This window comes from Narcine bancroftii, chromosome 1, assembly GCF_036971445.1.
Source record: "Narcine bancroftii isolate sNarBan1 chromosome 1, sNarBan1.hap1, whole genome shotgun sequence".
In the NCBI taxonomy this organism is placed as follows: domain Eukaryota; kingdom Metazoa; phylum Chordata; class Chondrichthyes; order Torpediniformes; family Narcinidae; genus Narcine; species Narcine bancroftii.
In genome coordinates, this window is record NC_091469.1 from 31,878,472 (window position 1) to 31,906,353 (window position 27,882).

General features: G+C 45.8%; 1 long non-coding RNA gene across 1 annotated transcript; it reads right to left on the bottom strand.

Moving 5' to 3' along the window:
• LOC138764989 (uncharacterized) lies at positions 1–27,882 on the bottom strand. The gene is made up of 4 exons (XR_011358410.1): positions 25,350–27,882; positions 22,802–22,881; positions 8,109–8,167; positions 1–418 (listed from the first exon to the last, which is right to left on the bottom strand). It is a non-coding gene; the product is annotated as an uncharacterized lncRNA (long non-coding RNA).

Below are 27,882 nucleotides of genomic sequence, written 5' to 3' on the forward strand. Positions count from 1 at the left end.
TATTACATGAAATTGACTTATGTCTGCGAAAGGAAGACAGACATCAGCAGAAATTGCCCAGCACCCCTTACAGTCAGAGAAAAAGAAGAAAAAGAGAATCCCCCAGAGTCAATAGGTGTCTAGCACTTCCACACCCTCCATAGACACTTAGCCTTCAGTCCAAACCATCGGCAAACTGAGCTCCAGATTCCAACCTTCAACAGGATCAGGAAGCCTTCAGTGCCATTGGCACTCTCTCACATCCTGGTTCTGATACCTAGTACCCCTGCAGCCAATCTCAAGCCAGTGTCTAGTGTCCAGCAGTCTGCAGCCTTTGAGTACAGTCGCCAACATCCCGACACATATGTTTTCTTCAGCTCCAGAGTCCCACTTGTATGCCGCTGGGTCACTTTGAGCCCCATACCTTTGTTTTATATTCCTATTAAGATGAAATTCAACTTTACATTAGCTTTGTGGTTACTTTTCCATAGTTATCCATTATCTTTTATTCACAATTGATATGGTAACATTGTGGTTCCTACTTCTGTAAGAATGTAGAGACATACACCATTGGACTGGTGATGTACATGTAGATTCAGTGTGGTAGTTTTAATTAAATTAATCAGGATTTTTAAAAAATGCAAGTCATAAAACTCATGAGCTGGAGTAAAGGAATCTCCTGTCATCCATCTCACCATTCCCTTCCCTCTCCATTCAGAGAGCTACCCTCTATAACCATATAACCATATAACCACTCAGCACAGAACAGGCCAATTCGGCCCTACTAGTCCATGCCATAACAAATTCAGGAGTCAATTGTACAGCCAGAATCAAATAAAGCATTTCACTTCCAAAATGTGATGAAATCCTACCTTTAAAGGAGAGAATCTCTTCAAAGAGGATTTATGCAAATTTGGAATGTTGTGGTCAGATTAGGGACAGTCAATGTGGGATTGTAAGGAGCAGATCATGTTTTACAATCTGATTGAGTTTATTGAGGTAACTGAGAAAGGTTGTTGATGAGAGTAGGGCAGTGGATATTGTCTCTGTGGAATTTAGTCAGGCATTTAACCCCATCCCTTGTGGGAGGCTGATTCTGAAGGTACCAATGCAGGGGATGCATGGTAAATTGTTAGTTTGGATATGGAATCAGTTGGCCCATAGTAGACAGAGGGAAATGCTGGAAGGCTGTTGATCAGACTGGAAGTCCATGACCTGTGATGGTCCCCAGGGATCAGTGACAGGATCCCTATTGTTTAATGAAATAAAGTGGTGAAAGTACATTTGCAGATGATACAAAAATTGGTGGAGTTGTAGACTATCAAAAGAGTACCACAAGTTGTAGATGAGTTACAGATGTGGCAGATGAATTTTAATCTGGACAAGTGTGAGTTGTTGCACCTTGACAAGTCAAACGTAATGGGAATATGTTCTGTTAATGGCACATCAAGTATTGATAATGCAGAGCAATCTGGGGTCGGGGTTCAGGTCCATAGCTCTTTGAAAGTGGCCACACAGTTAGATAGGGTGGTAAAGAACCTTTCTTGGGCAGGACAATGAGTTCAAAATAAAGGATGTCTTGTTGAGGCTACGCAAAACTTTGGAATATTTGTAATAATATGTGCAATAGTAGTTGAATTGGAGGCTTTGGAAATGTTGCAGAGGTATTTACTAAATACTGCCTGGTTTTGAGGCTATGAGGAGAGATTTGACAATCTTTGGTTACGTCCTGCTCCGGCGAATTGAAAGATGAAATGGTCATCCTGGTTACTCCAGTGATGTCAGCGCTTGCATGTGTGAAGTATTGCTGCCGCAATCTGGGGGGTAGGGGGGGGGGGGTGCCACAATGTGCCGTTGCTGCAAACGCAGGGGGGGTGGAGTGGTTGCTGCCGTGATTAGGGAGAGGCCACAATAAGTTGCTGCCGCGAATGCCACTCCGGTTCACGGCGACAGCTCAGTGGATGTGTGGGAACATGGCCGTCTTCCTTACCCATAATCCTTTCATACAAAAAGTGGTGGGAGTGTGGAACAAGCTGCCAAATGAAGTGGTGAATTTGGGCTCATTTTTAATATTTAGGAAACATTTGGACTGGTGTATGGATGGGAGGAGTATTGAGGGCTATGGACTGGGTATAGGTCAATGGGACTAGGCAGAATAATAATTTGGCAATGACTAGAAGGGCTGAAGGGCCTGTTACTGTGCTAGGATGTTCATGGTTCTATCTAGTGTCCTACATTCATCAATTTCTTTTTATTTTAAATCTCCTCAAAAAACTCAATTGGGCTCGTGAGGCATGATCTTTCCTTCACAAATCCATGCTGAGTATCTGTGAGCAAACTGTACTTCTCCAAATGCTCAAAAATTCTATCCTTAAGAATCCTCTCCAATACCTTGCTCACCATTGACATTAGACTCACCGATCTATGATTCCCAGGATTCTCCCTATTACCTTTTGTTTTAAACAAGGGGACCAAATTTGCCATTCTCCAATCCTCTGGCATCTCCCCTGTGGCCAACCATATAACTACTTACAGCACAGAACAGGCCAGTTAAACCCTACTAGTCCATGCTGTAACAAATCCCCACCCTTCTAGTCCCACTGACCAGCACCCGGTCCACACCCCTCCAGTCCTCTCCTATCCATGTAACTATCCAGTCTTTCCTTAAATGTAACCAATGATCCCGCCTCGACCATGTCGGTCGGAAGCTCATTCCACATCCCTACCACCCTTTGTGTAAAGAAATTTCCCTTCATGTTCCCCTTATAATTTTTCCCCTTCAATCTTAAACCATGCCCTCTAGTTTGAATCTCCCCCACTCTTAATTAAAAAAAGCCTATCCATGTGTACTCTATCTGTCCCTTTTAAAATCTTAAATACCTCTATCAAGTTCCCTCTCAATCTTCTACGCTCCAGAGAAAAAAGCCCCAGTCTGCACAACCTTTCCCTGTAACTCAAACCTTGAAATCCTGTCAACATTCTCGTGAACCTTCTCTGCACTCTCTCTATTTTGTTTACATCTTTCCTATAATTTGGTGACCAAAACTCTACACAGTACTCCAAATTTGGCCTCACCAATGCCTTGTACAATTTCATCATAACCTCCCTACTCTTGAATTCAATACTCTGATTTATGAAGGCCAACATTCCAAATGCCTTCTTCACCACACCATCTACCTGAGTATCAGCCTTGAGGGTACTATTTACCACAACTCCTAAATCCCTTTGTTGCTTTGCACATCTCAATAGCCTACCATTTAATGCATATGACCTATTTTGATTTGCCTTTCCAAAATGTAACACCTCACACTTATCTATTAAATTCCATCAGCCATTTCTCAGCCCACACCTCCAGCCTTCCTAAATCACCTTTTAATCTACGGTAATCTTCCTCACTGTCCACAACACCACCAATCTTTGTATCATCCGCAAACTTGCTTATCCATTTCTCCACCCATACTTCCACATCGTTAATAAATATAACAAACAATAGTGGACCAAGGACCGATACCTGAGGAACTCCACTAGTCACTGGCCTCCAATTGGACAAACAATTTTCTACCACTACTCTCCGTCACCTCCCATCCAACCATTGCTGAATCCATTTCACTACCTCCTCATTTATACCTAATGCCTCCACCTTTTTTCCTAACCTCCAGTAGGGAACTTTGTCAAAAGCTTTACTAAAGTCTAAATAGACATCATCCACAGCTTTCCCTTCATCAATCTTTTTTGTAACCCCTTTGAAAAACTCAATCAGGTTTGTCAAGCATGATCTACCCCTGACAAAACCATGCTGATTACTCCCTATCAATCCCTGTATCTCCAAATATTTGTAAATACCATCCCTCAGAACACTTTCCATCAACTTGCCAACCACAGACGTCAGACTCACGGGCCTATAATTCCCAGGTTTACATTTAGACCCTTTCTTAAACAGCCGAACCACATGTGCCACCCTCCAATCCTTTGGCACTATCCCCGAGGCCAGTGACATCCTAAATATCTCTGTTAATGGCCCCACTATCTGTCCACTAGCCTCCCTGAGTGTCCTTGGGAATATTTTGTCCAGTCCCGGAGATTTATCCACCTTTATCTTTTTCAACACAGCCATCACTACCTCCTCAGTTATCCTTATATGCTTCATGACCTCCCCACTATTTTTCTTTACCTCAACTGGTTCAATATTTTTTTCCCTAGTGAATACTGAGGCAAAGAAATCATTCAAAATTTCCCCCATTTCCTCTGACTTCTCACTCAGCCTACCCTCACTATCTACAAGGGGTCCAATTTTATCCCTCACTAATCTTTTACTTTTAATGTACTTATAGAAACCCTTTGGATTTATTTTTACTCTGTCTGCCAAAGCCTCTTTTTGCCTTTTTTTGGCCTTTCTAATTTCTTTCTTAAGATTCCTTCTACACTCCTTGTAGTCCTCCTTCAAATTGTCAGGTCCCTGTTCTTTATACCTCTTGCACACCTCCCTTTTTCTCCTAACAAAATTTCCAATATTCCTCGAAAACCAAGCCTCCCAATGACTTCCAGCCTTTCCTTTGATCCTCACTGGAACATAACTACTCTGTACCCTCAAAATTTCTTTTTTGAATATCCTCCATTTTTCATTTACACCCTCACCTGAAAATATCTTGTCCCACTCAATACTCCCCAAATCCCTTCTTATTCCTTCGAAATTTGCTCTTCTCCAATCCAGAACCTCAACTTTAGGCCCCTCCTTGCTCTTCCCTAAAACTACCTTAAAACTAACAGAATTATGAACACTAGACCCATTTGGATCTCCATCATTAATGTCTGATACCTGACCTAGCTCGTTCCCTAACAGGAGATCCAGTATTACACTGTCCCGAGTTGGTTCTTCTACTAATTGATTCAGAAAACAATCTTGAACACATTTAACGAACTCTAGCCCATCCAGCCCTCTAACTGTATGGGTATCCCGATCAATATGAGGGAAGTTAAAATCTCCCATGATCACTACCTTATGATTCTCACACATATTATCTCTCTACACATTTGTTCCTCTAGTTTTCTTGACCCATTTGGTGGTCTGTAATACACCCCTATTAGCACCCTCATGCCTCCTTCACCCCTCAATTCCACCCAAACAGCCTCACTGGATGATCCCTCCAGACCATCTTGCCACCTAACGGCAGGAATGTCCTCCCTAACAAGCAGAGCAACTCCTTTCCCTTTTTTAACCCCCTGATCTATCACATCTAAAACAAATGTATCCTGGAACGTTAAGTTGCCAGTCCTGACCCTCTTGTAGCCAGGTCTCACTAAGTGCCACAATATCATGACCCCAAGTATCTGTCCATGCTCTAAGCTCATCTACCTTGTTCACTATGCTTCTTGCATTAAAATATATGCATTTCAGAGAATGACCCTCACATACATTCTCTTTTCTACCTTCTACCCTAATCTCCATCCTACCTTTGTTATCATTTTTATTCTTATCTAGGTGGCCATGCTCCCTTGACACTGCTCTCACACTTTGTTCCCCATCCCCACCCCCCCCCGCCAAACTAGTTTAAACCTTCCCCCACAGCTCTAGCAAATCTGCTTGCCCTCACATTGGTCTATCCCTTGCCCCCTGCACCATCTCTTTAGCCACGCATTCATCCTCCACATCCTCCTATTTCTACCTTCACTAGCACGTGGCACCGGCAGCAATCCAGAGATTACTACCTTGGAGGTCCTGTTTTTTAACTTCCTACCTAATTCCACATAATCCTGTTTCAGGACCTCATCCCCACTTCTAGCTAAGTCATTGGTCCCCACATGGACCATGACTTCTGGCTGTTCTCCTTCCCCTTGCAAAATGCTATGTACTCCATCAGAGATATCCCTGACCCTGGCACCAGGGAGGCAACATACCAACCTGGATCCCCGATCTCATCCCACAAACCTTCTATCTGTCCCTCTGACGAATGAGTCCCCAACTACAAGAATCCTGTTCTTATCCCTCCTTCCCTTCTGAACCTCAGAGGCAGCTCCCATGCTACGACTCGTCCCTGATAGGCTGTTCCCCCCAGCAGTATCCAATGCAGAATACATATTGCTGAGTGGCACTTCCACAGGGATACTCTGCATAGGCACTCTCCCTCCTTTCCTCACAGTCACCCAATTCCCTGACTCCTGCCTTCTCGGGGTGACTGTCTCCCTGTAACTCTTCTCTATCACTGCCTCTGCTTCCCTTATGATCCTCAGTTCATCCAACTGCAGCTCAAGCTCCTTAACACAGTCACTCATTATATGCAATTGGATGCACCTTTTGCAGGTGTAGTCATCAGAAACAGCTGTGCTGTCTCTGATTTCCCACATCCCACAATTGGAGCACTTATCTACCCCTCCTTTCCTCCTTTCTTGATATAAATACCCTTCCCACACAAGTAGCTCCTTCTCGCTGAAGTCCCTCGAGCCAAATTCCTAAGACCCCACTCCTTCACTGGGCCACTCACTCACTGCACCGGTCCTCGCTGGCTGCTCCCTCCCTTTCTACTCCTTTTATTAGCCCTTACCAATTAACCCCAATTAACTCCTGGCTCCTCCTCCTCTCACCCGACACCAGGCACTGACTCACTGTCTCCTCTGACCCCGAGTCTGACCTTTCTGAGCCCAAGCCCAGCTATTTATTCTACTCACTCTCTGATGCTGTCTCTTGGCTCCTCCTCCTCTCACCCGACATCAGGCACTGACTCACTGTCTCCTCCGACCCCGAGTCTGACCTTTCTGAGCCCAAGCACGAGGACTCAAAGATCATACCCAATGCCTCAGGTATCCCTTCCCTCTCTTCCCACTCTTCCCATAGAAACCAGGGGTATCAATCTTAATGTTTTTAAGATGGTCCAACATTTCCTTTTTCCTAATCTCAACATTATTCAGCACACAAACCTTTTTTATTCCAAATTCTCCCTGATCAAGGTCCTTCCTCTGGTGAATACTGAACAAAAGTATTAATTTAGGAACTCAACAACAACCTCCACCTCCAGCTGCAAGTTGCCTCCTTTATCCTGAAGTGGCCAGACCTTAATTCTCATCATCCTTCTCTTCATATACACATAGAACGCCTTGAAGTTGTCCTTAATCTTACTTGGCAAGACCTTCTCATGCCCCCTTCAATCTCTCCTAAGTCCTTCCTCAAGTTACTCCTTGGCTACCATATGATTCTCATGAGCCCTTCCTGTTTCCTTAACTTAAAGTATGTATCTGTTTCCAATTTACTCTCCCTGGTTCATGCCTCATCCCATCATAATTAGCCCTTCCCCAATTAAACATTTTCCCATTTTGTCTGCTTTTATCTTTGCCACAGTTCCGCTTAAACTCAAGGAATTGTGGTCACTCTCACCAAAATGCTCCCTTACTGAGAGGTCTGCCACCGGACCAGGTTCACTACCCAGTACTAGATCCATTATGGCCATTTTAAACCCACCAAATGTCTACATTTATACTTCCTTCCCTGCCTATCCTTCATCACAAACTCACATTGCATCATGTTTATCACATTCTGCCCTAATCTCTGCACTCACCTTTTGGTTCCCATCCTCCTTTCAAACTAGTTTAAACACTCCCTAACAGCTCTAGCAAACCTACCTGCCAGGATATTAGACCCTCTCCAGTTCAGGTGCAGCCTATCCTTTTTGTTCATGTCAGATCTTCCCCAGAAGAGGTCCTACTGATCCATAAATCTGATGTCCCCTGCATTAACTCTTTATTTACACATTCATGTGGCACAACTTTCTATTCCTACCCTTACTGGTGTGCTGTACAGGGAACTATTCTGAGATTACCACCCTTGAGGTGCTCCTCTCCTATCTATGTCATTAGTACCAATGGGCTTTTAAGATTCAACCATAGTTCTAAGGGTCTGGAGACACAGGCTGAATATGGAGAGCTGATTTTCTCCCCTACAGACCATTAGTGCACTGGGTGGTGTCTCAAAACAATCCATGGTCATTCTTATTGATACTGACAGTACTTTTAAATGTAATTATACAGAACATTTTGATATTAAATTCCAAAGATGTGGTGACCCAATTCAAACTGCAGATTGATAGTTGAAGCCTCTGTATCTCACATAAATCATTAAACCTTGCTGTGGAAAAGCATACCTGAAATTATGGTTGAACTAGATTCCAGAGTGACCTCCAGAAAGCAACTGGACATGCATCTGAAAAAGGAGGAGTGTTGGGAAAGAGTAAATGGTAGGTGTAATACTTGTTGGATAGTTCATTCAAAGGACTACTAAAAAGAGCGATGAGAAATGTTGCACCATTGCATGAATTGCATGCTTAGAAGCTCTGGAGCCAAATTTAAAATTGTAATTGGTGTTTTCATTACATGCATTTTGTTTTCTCATGGAACATGAAGTTGTAATACAGATTTTTGAAATACACAGAATATATCAGGTTCTACAATGACATTAGGGATCTTCCAAAACACTGGAACACATTGTATTTGAGCATGAGAAAAATAAAATATTATTGACTCTTGGTCATATCAAGCAGAGTAAAGAAGAACAAACAGATTTCCAGGATAAGGCAGCTGATTTAATTGGGAAGGAAACTGTCCTAAATATATTCAGGATGTCCCCTGTTCTGTTGCCGAGCTGATGGAATTGTCATAATCGTAATGCTCAGAAGCGAAATTCTTATTAAGAAGTCAGCATTAAAGTCTCGCTCTTGAATGGAATCTGCTTGAGAATACTAAATATGAAATGTATGAAAATAGGGAGAGCAGTGGTCCATGTCTTGTACAATTATTAGCATACATTGTTTTTATACTGCTTGAGGACAACACATTCTCCGTCACTCATTACATTTCTTTCACTGATACTGAGACTTTTCCCTGGCTAACAATTTAGGTGTTATTTATGGGTAACTGCACAATTTTGAAAAAAAATAAGAAAGAAAGAGGAAAGAAAGTTAGTTCATCAGACTAAAGGGATCAGATTGCAAGTTTCAGAGTTTAAAGATATGATTTTGAAATCATTATGTAGCTGAATCTCTGGAAAAAAATAACATTGCACCTATTAGGCTATAAATAGAATTACAAGTAAAGAAATAACATGGATCACATGCTGCACTTCACAAAAGTTAGAAAAGCTCAAATAACCAACTGGAAAGTTGTGGAACTTGAAACAAGTTACAGAAAATTGAAGAGCTGCATTTGTGTTACTTCTTTCACAACCTCAGTAATTTCCAACAATATATGCAGCAAAGAGATACATTTTGGGGTACGGCTTTTACTGGAAAATAAGGAAGTGAAAAGGAAATGAAGACGAATGTCTCCCATATCCCACTGAGACAGGTAATGGATAAGATTGTTTGGATTCTCATAGCAGCATTAATTATTTGGAGGCAGTGAGTAAATTAAAGTGGATTTTTAACTGTGATTAGTTTAGCTTTTGAGGAGACAACACCAACTGAACCCCAGTTGTTAATTGTTAAAGGTTAAAATTGTCACTGTAAATTGGTTCTTGTGTTTAGGTCAGTAAGAAACTGAAGAGTGGTAGGGAGGCAAGTTGATGGAATGTGGAGAGAATAAAATGAGATTAATGTTCATTAGATCATGATTAATTAGTGATAGTGGGTGAGCGATAATCAGCATGAACTAAATGGGAAGAGCCAGCTTCCACATTGTATGTCATTGTCATACAAGGTAAGTCAAGTCAAATCAAGTTTATTGTCATCTGATTGTACAAGTACAACCTGACGAAACAGCATTCTCCGGTCCTCAGTGGCAAAAACATGCAAAAGTACAACCTGACATAACACACATACAGACAAATAATACATATGCAAGACAAGTAATTATAGCTATTAAAATAAATAAATAGATCTTGTTTTGTACAAACAATCATCTTGGATGGTTAGTGTGAACAGTTCCTTTGGCCATTCAGCCATTCTCACTACCCATTGGAAGAAGATATCGTGGTTCTGGCTCTGATACTCCGACGGGAGCAGCTGAAAGATGCTGTATGCAGAGTGAAAGGGGTCTTCAATGATTGTGTGTGCTCCCTTCGGTTCACGTTGATGTGGGAGGAGGGGGGGTGGGTGAGAGAGACTCCAGTGATCCTCTTTGCTACTCTTTTGGTCCTGTGGATTGACCTCCAATCCATTTTCCGGCAGCAACCATATCACACTGTGATGCAGCCAGCCAGGATGCTCTTGATAGAGCTCCTATAGAAGGCTGACGTAATGGTGGCTGGTAGCCTTGCCTGCTTCCGTCCTCTCAGGAAGTGCAGTCACTGTGGCACCTTCCTGACAAGTGAAGAGATATTGAGTGTCCACGATAGGTCACTAGTTAAGTCAACTCCATGGAACTTGGTGCGCTCTACTATAGAGTTGTTGATGTGTAGCGGATGGTAGTGATTCCTCATCCTTCTGAAATCCAATATCATTTCCTTCATCTTGTCCACGTTGAGACTCAAGTTGTTGCTCTCACACCATTTCATGAGATTTTCCACCTCTTCTCTGTAGAGCAACTTATCGTTGTTGCTAATGAGGCCGACTACTGATAAGCCATCTGCCAACTTGATGACATGGTTGGTGCTGGATCTGGCGATGCAGTTGAAGGTCATTGGCTTGAACAGGAGCGGACTCAGCACACAGCCATGAGGTAACTTGTTTCAAGTTCCACAACTTTCCAGTTGGTTACTTGAGTTTTTCTAACTTTTGTGAAGTGCAGCATGTGATCCATGTTATTTCTTTACTTGTAATTCTATTTATAGCCTAATAGGTGCAATGTTAATTTTTTCCAGAGATTCAGCTACATAATGATTTCAAAATCATATCTTTAAACTCTGAAACTTGCAATCTGATCCCTTTAGTCTGATGAACTAACTTTCTTTCCTCTTTCTTTCTTATTTTTTTTCAAAATTGTGCAGTTACCCATAAATAACACCTAAATTGTTAGCCAGGGAAAAGTCTCAGTATCAGTGAAAGAAATGTAATGAGTGACGGAGAATGTGTTGTCCTCAAGCAGTATAAAAACAATGTATGCTAATAATTGTACAAGACATGGGCCACTGCTCTCCCTATTCTCACAGCCATGAGGAGCATCACTATTCAGTGTAACAGTGCAAAATATTCTGCAACAGACCCGGACAAACTGTCATCTTTCTTAGGAAGCCCTTGATCCAATTACAGAGGGGGGTGTGGAGTCCCAGCGAGGACAGCTTCTCCACCAGGCTCTGGGGAATGATTACATTAAACATCCAGCTGAAGTCAATGAACAGCAATCTGGTTTATGAAGTCTCATACTTCAGGTTGGCTAGGATGGAATGAAGCAACAAGGCTATAGTATCATCTGTGGAGCAGTTTCTTGTATTGGCAATTTTAAATGGATCAAGCATCTCTGGGAGATGTGCTTTGATGTGTTCCATCACCAGAAACAGAAAGCATTTCATAATGGTGGATGTCAGAACCATACTGGGGTAGTCATTGAGGCCTTTTATTGTCACCCTCTTGGGTACCAGGATGATGATGATTGTTTTGAACCCTGCGAGAATGATGGATTGCTTCAGTGAGTTGTTGAAGATGTCTGTGAAGACTTCCATCAATTGGTCTGTGCAGTCATTCAGTACTCGACCAGATTATGGTGGTACACCACCAGCCTACTGCAGGGGGCGACCTCTGTACCTGCAGGAGTGTAAGGGGGCAGGACAACTCCTGGCCAGCTGTCAATCAGCTGATCTGAATGGATCAAGCCCCACCCAGTCGGGTGTCAATCACCCTCCAGGATATAAGCCTGAGCCGGCCCTCCGAAGCCTCCCTCAGAGTTTACAGCAGTGGGTGTCTTCATCGATTAAAGCCTGTTGTACAGTCTCTTTGGTTTTGTGTGTTTGCTTCTGTCTAACAGCACTCCACAATTTAATCGGCAAAGATATTTTTTCAAGGCTGCTATAGAAAAATTCCTGAGCGCCAGGAGCCTTGAAATCGACGCATGCCACCCGGAAGCCTAAACACGCTTCGAGATCTGGAGGCACACGGTCGAAGCAATCATTGAGGCACACACAGACAACATTCTGGGCTCCAATCAAAAGAAGCTCGTCTCACTCCGATCCGAGCTGGGTCCTCATGGCTTCCAGGTAACCAAAGGCTGCTCCAAGTACAAAGAGGCAATGGACACTCTCGAGATCTTGTACAAACCCCCCACGAATGTGGTCTTTGCAAGGTACCTCCTAAATACCTGAGCCCATTAATCTGGGGAGACGGCTGAGTCTTACCTGGGACACCTGCGTGATTTGGCCCGACTGTGTCTGGCTGAACCCAGGGTAAATGAAGAGGAGGTCGAGAGACTGATCCGGAACGCCTTCGTCCGAGGGCTGCGCTCGAGGGCCATCCAGCAGAAGCTGCTGGAAGAAAATATCTACCCCCTGGCAGACAGTGGAAGTAACCCGAACCCTGGAAGCTGCAGCCCTACACGCAGACATCTTCGACTCCAGGCTCCCCCAGGCCTCCTCATGGTCACCTCACACTGCTGCTGTGGCCCTAGACCAAGCTGAGGAAGGAAACATCACTGTGGCGAGTGCCCGGCGCCCCTGTAAGTACTGTGGGTCCCAGTTTGGGTCAGACTGTAGATTGTGACAAAACTGCCTGGCTTGGAACCAATACTGCTCCCGATGCAGCAAGAAAGGCCACTTTGCTAAAGAGTGCCTCTCAAAGCCAGCCGGCAGCTCAGCGGCCTTCTACGACCTCCCCACCTCCCCCGAGGACCCCACCACATGCGCGTGCCGGATGACGTCATTGCCCCTACTATCACTTCCAGCATCCCCAACCCCGGTGGCACAACTTCTGACCCCGCTGGCAATGATCGTCGCGTGAGCCCCACGCACCCGGACCTGCCCCCGCCCTCGCCAGCACTGCACACCGAAGACTATAGTGATGTCACTTCCGGCTTATGGTGTGATGTCAATTCTGGCCTATGGAGCGACATCACTTCCACCCACCGCGATGATGTCACTTCCCCCAGTATGACGAACACAGCCGGGGAAGAAGGCCAGCCATGCCTCAGCCTCCCATGCGCCACCACCATCTTGGGCCGGCCAGTGGCCGACACTGAGGCCCTCCGATGACAAGGTGGTCAACATGGGTGATGACCAGCCCACCCTATCGATGCTCCCCATGCCTCTGGACGCCATTAATCGCCACCCACCGCACCCCATTAATCGCCGCCCACTGCACCCCATTAATCGCTGCCCACCGCACCCCATGACTATGGAGGGCACCACCGGCCGATACTCACCTCACACGCTGCCTGCAGAGGATACCCATGACCACAACTCCCCTCCACATCTGGAGAATGACAACTCGGACCCTGAGATGGTCCTAGCAGACATCACTCTGACCAGGAACATTCCCCATGACCTTGAGCGCTCCATGATGGACGTGCAAATCAACGGGCAGGTAACAAAGCGCCTGTTCAACAGTGGCAGCACAGAGTTTCATTCACCCGAGCATGGCCCACTCCCTTAAGCTGAAAATCCACCCCACCACCTTCTCTATCACCCTTGCCGCCAAGCAAGACTGTTGGTACCCTCGGGTGCTGCTCAGCCAATATAACTGTCGGGTGGGGGGGGGGCGGAGAGACATACATAGGGTTCAGGCTCCTGGTCATGCCCAAACGGCACCCCAGAACTCCTGGGCCTAGATTTCCAGTGCCACCTGCAGACTGTCACCCTTGTTTTTGGGGGCCGCAACGTCCACTCACGCTACACAGCATGCCAATCTACCAGCCCCGGCCAACCTGTGGCCTCTCCACAATGAGCATCACCCCCCCTGCACTCTTTTTACACCTCACACAAAACTGCAAGCCAATTGTCGCCAGAAATAGGTGCTATTGTGCCACAGACAGAGATTTTATCAAGGCGGAAGTATGTCAGTTTCTGGCAGAACATGTTATAGAGTCCAGCAACAGCCCTTGGAGAGCCCAAGTCCTGGTGGTCAAAGGGTGAAGTAAACTGAGGATGGTTGTGAATTACATCCAGACCATAGACCGGTACACCCAACTAGACGCCTAGCCCCTGCTGAGGATAGCCGACATAGTCAATGAGATAGCCTGCTACTGGGTTTTCTCCACAATTGACCTGAAGTTGGCCTATCACCAAATCCCCATCCACCCATGGAACAAGCCCGACACCACCTTCGAGGTAGACGGGTGCCTGTACCAGTTCTGTTGAGTTCTCTTTGGGGGTCACGAATGGGGACTCCGTCTTCCAACAGAAGATAGGTACCATATGCTAGACCAGCACAAGTTGAAGGTGACATTCCCATACCTGGATAACATCATCATCTGCAGCCACGACCAGCAGGACCACGATGCCAACCTGGAGAAATTCCTTCAGACGGCTGAGGAGCTGAACCTCACTTAAAACAAGGAGCACCACCCGCCTCGCCATTCAGGGGTACATCGTGACTCATGGGGTCATCGGCCCAGATCCAGAACGGATATACCCATTAATGGAGCTACCCCTCCCCCCCATGCTAAAGGCCCTCCACAGATACCTTGGCTTATTCTCCTACTATTCACAGTGGGTTTCCCATTTCTCAGAAAAGGTCCGCCCACTGATCCAGACTACAACTTTTCCCCTCCCACCTGAGGCCCAGACAGCTTTCACGTGCATCAGGCAGGACATTGCAGACACCACGATGCAGGTTGTGGATGAGGACTCCCCTTTCCAGGTTGAGAGCGATCCCTCCAATGTAGCCCTCACCACTACTCTCAATCAAGTGGGGCAGGGGGCAACTCCTTCTTCTCCAGAACCCTCCACAGCTCCGAGCTAGGGCACTCCACCATTGAAAAGAAGCCCAGGCGATCATGGAAGAGATCTGCCACTGGCGCCACTACCTAGCCGGCAAGAGATTCACCCTCCTCACCGACCAGTGGGCTGTGGCGTTCATATTCAACACCGCTCACAAGAGCAAGATCAAGAATGACAAGAGTCATTGACAGCTGGCCAGGTGGAGTCATTCCCTTAGGTGGTCTTCCTACAGGGTACAGAGATCACCCCCTGCAATAGGCAACCTACAGCTACAACATCCAGTGCCGTCTGGGGAAGTTTAATGACTCTCCCGGACCTGTGCGTCTCTCCACGATGACAAACTGCAGGCACTGCACGAGCCACTCTGCCACCCGGGCGTCACCCAGTTGTACCATTTTATTAAGTCCCGGAACCTCCCGTACACCATTAGCGTGGTGTACACCGAGGCATGCCGGTTCTGCACGGAGTGTAAACCTTGTTTCCTCCGCCTGCCCCAGGTTCATGTCATCAAGGCCACTCAGCCCTTTCATCGCCTCAGCATGGATTTCAAGGGGGCCCTGCCTTCCATGAACTGAAACATCTACTTCCTAACTGTAATGGATGAGTACTCCCGCTTCCCCTTCGCTATCTCTTACCCTGACTCCTCCACGGCCACCATCGTCAGGTCCCTGGCGCAGATCTTTATCACGTTTGGCTACCTTGCATTCATCCACAGCGATCGAGGGTCTAGTTTTATGAGTGAGGAACTGCACAAGTACCTGACTGCGAGGGGCATCGCGACTAGTCGCACGAGTAGTTACAACCCAAGAGGGAATAGGCAAGTGGAATGCTAAAACAGGGTGATCTGGAAGGCAGCCCTCCTGGCCCTCAAGTCAAAAGGGTGGTCTGTAGAATACTGGCAGGATGCCCTGCCCGAGGTGCTCCATGCCATTAGGTCACTTCTGTGCACAGCTACCAACGAGACCCCTCAGGAATGCCTGTTTTCATTCCCCAGGAAATCGGTGACCGGAATGTCCCTCCCAGCATGGCTCGCATCCCAAGGACCAGTGATCCTGTGTAAACATGTACGGGCACACAAGGCCAAACCCCTGGTCGAGCAGGTTTTCCTCCTACACGTGAACCACAACTATGCCTATGTTAGGTTCGGCAGTGGCAAGGAGGACACCGTTTCAACCAGGGATCTGGCACCAGCAGGAGCACCCACCATAGCACAGCATCCTCCAGCCCAGGACATTGCCGATCTGGCATACACTCCCGACCCCAGGCAGCTTTGGAGCACCCAGGACCTCCTTGAGCACCAGAGGCCACTTCAGCCGTGGGGGATGAAACTGCCCCCCTACTCATCCAATATGACACACACACCTCAACCCTTGCCCCTGCACGCTGCACCACTCCAGTCACCACCGCCAGCCCCCCCACACCCCTTCCGACCAGTGACCAGAAGCCAGTCCTACGACGGTCGCAGAGGCTCCGATGGTCGTCGGATCATCTCAACCTGTAAATACTGTATATTGTATGTGATTTTTCTTTTGTTAATGCTCTCCCCCTACCCCCAGGACAATTTTAAAGAAGGGAGTGAATGCGGTGGTACAGCACCGGCCTACTGCAGGGGGTGACCTCTGTACCTGCAGGAGAGTATGGGGGACAGGACAATACCTGGCTGGCTGTCAATCTGCCAACCTAAATGGATCAAGCCCCACCCAGTCGGATGTCAATCACCCTCCGGTATATAAGCCTGAGCCGGCCCTCCGAAGCCTCCCTCAGAGTTTACAGCAGTTCAACCAGCCCTGCTCTGTGGATGTCTTCATCGATTAAAGCCTGTTGTACAGTCTCTTCCGTTTTGTGTGTCTGATTCTGTCTAACTGCGCACCACACAGGAATGTTATCTGGTCCCGCTGCCTTGTGTGGGTTCACCCTGGATAGAGTTCTCTTCACCTTGGTGACAGCTATGCAGGGGGCCAGTTCATCAGGTGACAAGGAGCTTTCTTTTGCATCATCCTGTTCTTCTCATCAAACTATGCATATAAGGTGTTCAGTCAGTCTGAAAGGGAGGGTTCATTGTCCTTAATTTGCAAGGCTGACTTGTGTCAACCACAACCATGCAGCTAAACACAGCTCAAACCACATCATCAAGTTTGTTGATGACTCAACTGTGGTGGTCTTGATCAGTAAGAATGACGTGTCAGTGTATAAAGATGAAGTGCAGTCGCTAATGGACTGGTGCACACTCAGCAACCTGTACCTGAACAATAAAAAAACAAAAGAGATAGTTGTCGACTTCAAGAGGGCCCAGAGGGTCCACGTGCCACTGACCATTGATGACTCCACTGTTGAGATTGTCAAGAGTATCAAGTTCTTTGGAGTGCACTTGCCAGAGAATCTCACCTGGACCCTTAACACCAGCTCCATAGCCAAGAAAGGTCAGCAGCGTCTCTTCTTCCTATGAAGGCTGAGGAAAATTAATCTCCCACCATCCATTCTCATTACATTCTACAGAGGATGTATCGAGAGCATCCTGTGCAACTGCATCATCACCTAGATTGGAAGCTGTACCACCTCGGACAGCAAGACGCTGCAGAGGATAGTGAAGTTAGTGGAAAAGATCTTTGGGGGTTCTCTTCCTACCATGAAGGAGATCTACAACAGTCGGTGCAGAAGAAATGAAATAAACATTGTGAAGGGCTCCACACATCCCTCATGTAAACTGTTTACCCTTCTACCATCTGGTAGGAGGTACTGCAGCTTTCGGGCCCTTACATCCAGATTGAGCAACAGTATTTCCCTCAAGCCATGACTTTTAAACTCCCAGAACATTTGGGGGTAGGGTACTGTGAACAGTTAATATCCAAGTCTTAATATTTTAAATGTGTGGAACTTTTTTTGAAACTTTATTTAAAGATTTTATTACATGAATAAAACAAAGAAATTACATTTAAAGAAAAAATAAAAATGAAGTAATTATTGCAACACAACATTAATAACCTAACTTAAATCAATCTAACCCCCCCCATTTATACGACCTCTTAAAAAAAACTATATATATAAAAAACCATACCCTTCCCCCAAAATACAGAGTGAAGAATTAATAAAGTTAGTAATATTATATATAAAAAAACACTCACAAACAAAAGAAAATAACAAGTAAAAATATTAATTAAAAAAAGTTATCAAATCTAAAATATCACACATAAAACATATTTAAATCAGACTTAATTGCAAGTACATGTGTGTAACTTATATTCTAATCTATATTTATGTAAATATGCTCCATAGTCCTAGAGAAACGTTATCTTGTCTTTACCGTGTGCACAATAAATAAGTGACTTGACAATGATCCATAATAGTCTTGATCCTTTGCCATGTGTGCCTTGTGTCACACAGCTGTCAGTGAATCTTCTGTGCATACCCTCACTTGGCCTTCCAGATTGCATGGGAGAGTTCAGCCCTGGCTGATCTTAGTGCCATCCTATCCCCTGCCCTGAAGGCAGCACCACGAACTCTGAAACGGGCCGGGACCTCTACATCCAACTATGATTTCCAGTTAGCCCTGGTTATAAAGCATTTGATCTCAGTGACATCCTCCATGCACTTGCTGATGTAGCCAGTCACTGAGCTTGTGTTCTCATCTATATTTCCATGACCATTGCAGGTGATCATCTCCCTGAAACCACTGCAGCCTGTGGTCTCAATCAGTCTTGCCACACTGCTATGACCCCTTCCAGCCATGTACTGATATCGCTGCGAACTGACTTAGTTTGCTTTCCCAGCAGTCTCTGCACCAGGGTTAGCAGGACAGATATGTGATTCAAGTAACCAATGTGGGTCAGGGTGCAGCCCTGTATGCACCAGGAACATTGTGTACACCTGATTTAGGGTGTTCTCTCCTCTGGCGATGAAGTTGACATGCTGTTGAAACCATGGTGTGATAATATGACCACCAGCCTATTCCCTGTAGGAAGACCACCTAAGGGGATGACTCCACCTGGCCAGCTGTCAATCAGCCAAACTGAATATAAACCTGAGCCAGCCAATCCTGAGCCAGTCACATGGCTTGAACTAGTGTTCAGACTTTCACTGGAATAAAGCCTGTTGTACAGTCTTTTGAGATTATGCTTGCTTGCTGCTACCTCAGGGCACCACTCGTAGTAGAAGCATGATAGAAGTCGCCAGCAACAATCATGGCAGTGCCACGGTGGGAAGTCTGGGTTTTGCAGATGGCACCATAAAGCTCCTTCATGGCTTCACCCACATTATCTGAAGGTGGAATGTAGACTGTGGCAATCAGCGTCGCTGAGAATTCGCTGGGCAGGTAGAACAGTTTGCACTTCACCACGAGTTACTCTTTTCCTGCTGAGCAGAAAGCCTTCACAACAGAATCGTTGGTGCACCAGTTCTCGTTGATCTAAATGCATAGTCCCCTTCCTCAAGTCTTGCCAGGAGCAGCAATGTCTCTGTCTGATCTGAAGGGAAAAAGGCAATCCAGCTATATCGCTGAGTCTGGAATGATGTTCTGGAGTCACCTTTCTGTAATTATCAAAGCACAGCAGCCCTACATTTCTCTCTGGTTCCAAAGCAGCCTCAGGTAATCCATTTTCCTTTCCAGCGATCTTATATTTGAGAGTAAGATCGTCAGGAGTGTGTGTCTGATAGGGTTAACTCTCAGTCTAACCCTGATGCTGGCCCATTTCCCATGCTTCTGCCTTCTCCAGCAGCCCTTCTGATAGCCTCACACACGTCTTCTCTAGGGTTAAGGTTACGGTTAGGATTCAGGTTAGTTTGTCAATATGCAGGCAGCAAGATAATCATCCCTCTTGTATTTACCTGTCTCCTCTCTCAGAGGTTCTGTGTCATTATAAACTGCCACTTTTGGTTGGCCCATACTTTCATTACGCTGTGCCTATTTCTAGCTCTTAGTGGGATCAGTTGTGTATTTTGATATATCCTGGGATTTTTATTGTCTCCATAATGGGTGTTCTTACATTCATACCTTAGGGTTAGCGTTAGGTGTGGGATTTGGGATAGGGTTAGGGCTATGGTTGGGGTTCTGGTTATGGTTAGGTGTGGGTTTAGGGTTAGATTTGGGTTTAGGGTTAGAGTTAGGCTTAGCGACCCACAGCATCAGAGAGCAGGCAGCGAACCCTTCGACAGAGCAGGACAGCAGGCTGCAGGAAAGAGTAGGCAGCGAACCCTACGTCAGAGCAGGAAAGCAGGCTGCAGAAGAGAGCAGGCAGTGGACTGCCAGGACAGAACAGGACAGTGGGCTGCGGACGAGAGCAGTCAGTGGACTGCCAGGACAGAATGGGGCAGTGGGTTGCAGGAGAAAGCAGGCAGCGAACCTTTGGACAGAGCTGGAAAGTGGGCTGAGGGGGAAAGAGCTGGCAGCGAAGCCTTGGACAGAACAGGACAGCGGGCTGCGGGAGAGAGAGCAGGCAGCGAACCCTTGGACAGAGCAGGAGCATAGGCTGTGGGAGAGAGCAGTCAAGCGAACCTTTGGACAGAGAAGGAGCGTGGGCTGCTGGAGAGAACAAGCAGCACTGAAAAAAATTATAAATATCCTAAGAAAATTACAGTACACAATACACATTGGCCCAAGTTAGTCCTGGAATGCCTACTGTGCAGTTTACACTGCAGGCATTCTGGGAAATTGACAAGGGGTCGAGGAGCTAAAAAGTCTGTATTGGAATGGCTCCCTGATTCCCGTTCCAAGCTTTTTACATGGCATGCTTTCCGGGAAAGTGGGAATAATTTCCCAGAAATTAGCTGTGAAAAAAACATAAGTGACTACAGAACCCAGGAACACCACCAATTGAGTCACAGCAGACACCCTGGCTAACATCCTGCTCCTGAGTTCAATTCCTGCATTTTTAGCACAATGCAATATAAATTCCATTTCACTGACAGAATTGAGAGCATAGTCATTAAGCACCATTAGCACTCAAGCATTTAAATTGTGAATCAATTGCACCCATATGAAGCTGATAAAGATGGGTCTCACCTTTAATTTTCCTGGAAAAAAGAGATGCTCAAAGAACTGTCTGAAAATAATTGCGCAGAGAAGTGATTTTGCATGATCCATATCCAAAAAATGTCTTCCTACCCCTTTTGTGCCGATGTTCTCTAATTAATCACACTTCTACCATCACTTCACTGAAATTGTCAAGTGTATGAAATTTAGCCATTCTTCCCATTACACTATTTAACTAGTTGCATGCACACATTCAAAGTCTTCACTCTGCAGCTCCTTTCACAGACAATAAAGTGACCTGCTGTTATCATTCTGACATTTTTAAAATGTCAGCTCTTAAAACTGAATTGATGGATTTTTCATCGCTCTAATCAAAATTCTTGAGGTGGGTCAAATTGCCAAAGATAATTATTTTCCTAATGCTTCCATCGTGGAATCAATATTCACCAAACCACCCAGATGAAATACTTCAGAAGCACACTAAAATTCCAGTGGCTTTTAATTTTTATTTAGACATACAGCACAGTAATAGGGCTCTTTTGGCCCACGAGCCCATTGAATCTACAAATCCCGATACATTTTGAAAGGTGGTAGGAAACCAAAGCACCCAGAGGAAACCCATGCAGACACGGGAAGATCACGCAAGCACCTTACAGACAGTGCCGGATTCGAATCCCATTCGCTAGTGTGTTACAGTGTTGTGCTAACCGCCACACTGACTATGCCAGAATCAGAATTTATTGTCATGATCAAGTCACAAAATTTGTTGCTTTGCACCATCATTACAGTGCAAACATTCACATAAACCATCTTAAAACAATAAATAAAAATAATGCATGAAAAGTCAAAGTGAGGCAGTGTCTTTGTTTAATTGATCATTCAGGAATCTGATGGGAGCAGGGAAGAACTGACCTTGTGCCACTGACTGCTCATCTGTAGGCTCCTCTACCTTTTGCCCAATGGTAGCAGAGTGAAGTGAGCATGGCCTGGGTGGTGGGAGACCTTGAGGAGAGAGGCTGGTTTCTTAAGACACTCCCTCTTGTAAGTCTTTGGTGGAGTGAAATCTGGTGCTCGTGATGTTGCAGGCCAAGTTAACCACACTCTGGAGCTTTTTCTTGTCCTGAGCATTGGGACCTTCATAATAGATGGCGATGCAACCAGCCAGGATGTTCTCCATGGTACTCCTGTAAAAGTTTTTTGAGAGTATTCTGTGACATACTGAATCTTCTCAAACACTTCACAAAGTATAGCCGTTGGAAAGCCTTCTTCATGATTGTATCAACATGGAGGCTCCAGGACAGATAATCGGAAATGTTGACACCCAGGAATTTGAAGTTCTTGACCCTTTCCATTACTGAGCCCTGTTGAGGACTGGATCATGTTCTCCTGATTTCCTCCTGAAGTCAATAGTCGTCTCCCATGTTTTGCTAACATTGAGCTCAAGGTTGTTGGCGTGACACCACTCAATGAGCTGATCTACCTCTCTCCTGTACACTTCCTCTCTGCCATTTTTTATTCTGCCGACAATTGTGGTGTCATCAGCAAATTTGTAGATAACTTTGGAATATAATATATATGTAGTTCCAACTTTCCTGTTTCTGTTGGACAGGTTTTCAGCTTGCACATTGCCAGATTGTTAATTCAAGGTAGCTACAGATGTCGGAATACTCTCCTGTGAAAAATGAGCTGTGTTTTCCCCCTGTGTTAGAACACTGACATGTAGCAAATCATTCTATTTATTCCAGGATGATGTGCAGCAAGAAGCGTTGCAGTCATTTACAAGGTCAGAGAGGTGCTCCTTCAGCAAGTGAATGAGAAGAGAACTGAATGTGTATCTAAATAACTATTCCACATGACACAGCCAACCCAAACACCTCACAACCAGTGCATTCTCATTATTCTTGATCTGCAAGGAAAGTCAGGTGCGTAATCACATAAACTTCTCTTGTCTTTCCATTCATCGTCAGAAATATTATCAAGCAGAAATGAGCAAGGCTGGAGGGTGATGGAAGGGGATGATATTTGCTCAGCTGATATATAATATTTGAAACAAATTCTCAGAATATTTTACTCACCTATCTGCAGAGCCTTATGAAGTAAGAAATCTTATCAGACTTCCTTTGCTTTTGGTCCAGGCATCCTTCTCTTTCTGTATCTATTTCAAAATGATGAAAGATGTTAACTCTATTCCACTCCCCACAGCTGCCTTCGACCTCTGAAGCATTTTCATCAATTTTTAATTTGGTTTCAAACTGCAATTTACCGCTTCCATATCATCTTAACCCATAATTTTCCTCATTCTTTCACAAAGTTTTAATAGAAACTGAGTGCAATACACAAAAGTTCTGGAAAAACTCACCAGGTCACATAGGGAGTAAGGGGTATAAGAGCTTTGTCAAGGCATGAACAAAAAGCAGGCAGGCACCTGAATAAAAAGGTGGGGGGGGAGGGAGGGAAGGAGAGGAAGGAAGAAGGTCTCAGGCTTGAAATGCTGGTTACCCTTTATTTCCTATAGATGCTGTGTGATCAGGACTGGCTCTACCATTAGGCAGCCACCAAGAGGGCAGACCTCACTGGGGCACAATCAGTGTGGCTAGATGTCCAGTTTTAGGCTGGACACTCCAGTATTTGACTTTGAGGTGCCCCAGGGTTTGTATGTTTCTGCATGGGTGCACATGTAGCAGTTCAGTATTGTTGGGGCCAGGCGACTCCCTCCCTCTCCATGATCTAGTCTTTATTGTTTTACCATTGCTACAGTTTCACTGATGGAGACTGACTAGTTTGAAACTGCCTCGTGGACAGGGACGTATGTGTGCAAGTGTGGCTATGGTTTCACGGAGTGCCCTGACCAATATGCGGCATCAGGGTAATTGAGGTGCTGTCCAGTGAGTGAGGGGCTCAGGGAGAGCAACAGTATAGCAGTTCCCTGAGAGAGGGAGGCAGGGGTGTACAAATGCTCTCACTCACCCCTGGACACAATAGCTCTGTCTGCATCCCTTCCTTTCTCTACATCCTCCCCTCCCCCCCCCCTACAATCCATGGTCCCTGCCTCCCCGGTTTTTCCCCCTCTATCCCTGGTCTCTGCTTCCCCCTGCCTCTCCAGTCCCCACCCCATCCCACCCCATCCCATTTCAATTCTCCCTGGTCTCTGACCCCCCCGTTTCCATTTCCCCTTTTCATTTCTTGTCTTCCTTCTTCCTCCACTCTCCCGTCCCCCCTCCTCCCTGTTCTCCGTCCACTCCCCATTTTATCCACCACCCCTCCCCCCCTGCCCGGTCCCTGTTCCCCCTTCCACCCCACCTTCTACTCCCTTCCTGCTTCTCCCCTGGTCCCTGATCCATCCTTTCCCAGTCTCTCTCCTCCACAGCTTCCACTCCCCTCACCCTCGCTTTCCCCCTCCCCAAGCTCCTGTTCAGCTCTAAACCTGGGTGGATTGTTCCGATTCCTGCAGTGACCCTCTGGGTGTGCAAGTTACTGGCCTTGCCTAGAGCGCAAAATAGTCTAACACTGGCCCTATGTGTGATCTGCTGAATTTCTCCAGCACTTTTGTATATTGTACTACCATTATAGTGTCTGCAGACTTTCCTCTGACTTAATAGAAACCAAACCAGGTGCCTTCTGCATGGACTGAGGAACTTTCGGCTGACATCCATTCAGATTTTAAGCCAATGAAAGCTTCATCATAGATAGCACTAGCTGTGACTGTGTTTGTGAATACTTTCAGATGTGAGACAGCATGTGCAGCACTAAGTGTGGGAGTGAAATGAGGTGAGAAGAAAGCTCAATCCTCTGTGAATATTCCGCTCAGTTCACTCTCTTAGTCCTGCTGGCAATGAGCTGAGGAGCTTTTTACTGCTGAGTGATTGAACCTCATACAGACGCTGGAATGGTGCTCAGTGTGCTCCTTTCTGTACGATAATATACTTGCGGCCCTGCAAGTTCTGGGGTATATAGGACCTAGCGTGACCATGTTGAAATGTCGGTATGGGCGCTAAAGAACCGAGCTTCTTGCAGAGCTTGCTAAGGACCACTGAGGGTATCTCCTCCCATCCTCGGGAGTCTGATACAAATTCTCCTGGGACCATCAGGGGCAAACCGTAGACCAGGTCTGCCAATGAAGCACCTATATCATCCTTAGGTGCTATATATATGCCCAAGAGTACCCATGGCAATTCGTCAACCCAGTTAGGTCCCTGTAGATGTGCCATAAGGCCCAATTTCAAATGCCTGTGGAATCTTTCTACTAGTTCATTGGATAGGAGGTGGTATGCAGTTCCAAGCAAGGTGGCCATTAATGACCACAGGCTTGATTTGAATTGGGCACCCCTGTCAGATGTGATGTGTGTTGGCAGACTGAAACGTGCTATCCAGGTAGAAATGAGGGCTCTGGCAGAGGTGTAGGTATTCATGTCTGCCAATAGAACTGCCTCTGGCCACCATGTGGCCCGATCTACTAGAGTGAGAAGGACATGGGAGCCATGTGACACCGGCAGCAGGCCTCCAATGTCTGTGTATCTGGTCAAACCTCCGAAACATCAGATCAAAAGATTGTAGTGGGGCTTTTGTGTATTGCTGGACTTTAGATGTCTGGTAACAAGTGCATGACTTCACCCAATTGCTCACCTGTTTTCAAAGGCCATGCCACACAAATCTGTTGGTTACCATCCAGTCATTCTGATTAATGGATGTGCCAATCCGTGTATCACGACAAATACCTTCTGCCTCCAGGCCACCGGAATGATTGGGCGAGGACAACCTGTAGATACGTCACACAAGAGTACGAGCTCCCTTGGGCCTACCAGAATTGCTTTCAACTGCATGTTTGAGTCTCCTGTTCTGTAATGTGGAATTTCTTCATCTGCTTGTTGCACTTTCGCAAGTGGAACATAGTCTACCCCTTGGGCTAAGATCTGCGCGGATTGTATGGCCGGGCGAGACAGCACATCTGCCACCACGTTGGCCTTTCCTGAGATGTGTTCGATGGCCATCTTGAACTCAGAAATATATGATAAATGTCTCTGCTGATGAGCCGACCGTGGATCTAATACCTTAGTGAAGGCAAATGTAAGCGGCTTGTAGTCTATAAAAGTTGTAAAATGCTTGCCTTCTAGAAAGTACCTGAATTGTAGCTAGGTACAGTGCCTACAATTCTTGATCAAAAGCACCGTACTTGAGTTCTGGTGGTCTTAAGTGCTTACTAAAGAAAGCAAATGGTTTCTAATGCCCATTGATGTACTGTTCAGACACCCCTCCTACTGGAGTACTGTACGTATCCACTATCAGGACATCCATTCTTGGGTGAACCAGCAAAGAAGCATTAGCCAGTACTTCCTTGGCATTCTTGAATGCTGCTAATCATTCTTTGTCCCAAGAAATATCCCTTGTCTGACACCAGGGCAAAGAGGGGGGTGCATGATGTGAGCTGCTGGTAGTAGAAACCGGCAAAAAATGTTCACCATTCCAACAAACTCCTAGAGACCTTTAACTGTGGTCCATGTTTGTCGATTCTATGGCCCAGAAAGTCAATGATTGCTAACCAGAATTGACACTTGGCCAGGTAGATGGTCAACCCAAACTCAAATGAGTGAAAAACTTGCACAGTGAGACAAATGTTCCTGACGACTGCAGATGGCAAAACGTATGTCATCTAGGTATATGAAAGTAAAGTCAAGATCACATCCCACTCTGTCCATTAAACATTGGAAAGTCTGCATGGCATTCTTGAGCTCAAAAGGCATCGTTCTGAATTCAAAAAGGCCAAAAGGTGTAATAATAGCTATTTTTGAATGTGATCTGTGTGGACTGGAGTCTGATGATACCCCCAGACCAGGTCCACCTTGGAAAAGATGCAGGCTTCCTGCAGGTTAGATATGAAGTCCTGTAGATGCGGTACCAGGAAGCGATCCAGTGCAGTAACCTTGTTCAATCTGCGATAATCACCGCAGGGTCTCCATCCATCTGTGGCCTTAGGTATCACGTGGAGCGAGGAGGCCCAGGAGCTATTAGTCCTCCATCCTTTCAAACTCCTCTTTGACCTGAAAAAGTCTATCTGGAGAGAGCCTGCAAGCTTGGGCATGCAGCAGTGGCCCTTTGGTTGGTAATGTGGTGCTGCACCCCATGTTTCAGCATCACAGAGGTGAATTGCAGCATAATTATTGCAGGGAATTCCTCCAACAACCTGGCAAATTCATTCTCCGAAAGAGTAAGAGTCTAAATGCGGGGCTGGCAGCTTGGCCTCACCTAGGGTGAAGGTCTGGAAAGTGTTGGTATGAACAAGCCTTCATCCCTCTAGATCAACCAGCAGGCCACGTGGTCTTAGAAAATCATCTCACAGTAGCAGTTACGTGACCGCAGCCAATGTCAACATCCACATGAACTTAGTATAACCAAACTGAAGCAGGATCCTATGCGTGCCAAATATCTGGATAGCACTGCATTTGCAGTTTTCAATGATGGCCCAGGTTTTCTGTTATATGTCACACCCCAAAGGGGGAAAGCACCCTGATCTCAGACCCTGAATTCACCAAGAAACATCAGTCCGAATGTTTATCCCAGATACATAAAAGGCTCTCAATGACCAGCCACTGCAGCTCTTGTCCCCTCCCATTTCCCTGAAACACACAGGGAAGTCAGCAGTGAGCTTCTGCACTCCATCATTGATGGTAGAAACACCAATGGGTGCTATTTCATCCTGTTGTCTCCCAGCTGACTGGCAGTCTGACAACAGATTTGATTAACCCTACTGCCAGTCTAATGTTGGAGTTGCACAGTCCTGCTGCTCCTACAGATATCATACTTTCTTGTTTAACCCACCATAGAATGTCCTCATCAGCATATGGATATCTTCTGGCAACTGCTACAAGAAGCCCTGCTCAAGCATGGGGCAGGGCCTCTACCCATCCACTAGTGCTACCATTTCATTCAGGAGCATAGAAGGGGTCCTATCTCCAAAGCCATCCAAGTGAAGCAAAGAGGTTGCTTGCTCACATCATGAGAGGCTGAAGGTATGGATGAACAGATTCTTGAGTGTCTGCTTGGTCAAACCATATACATGGTGAAGTCCACACATTAGCAGTTTCAGAGCCACAGCATACATCAAATAAAAATGTTCCATGTTGGGGATCCAAATATCATTTATTCCATCAGGGTCACCAAT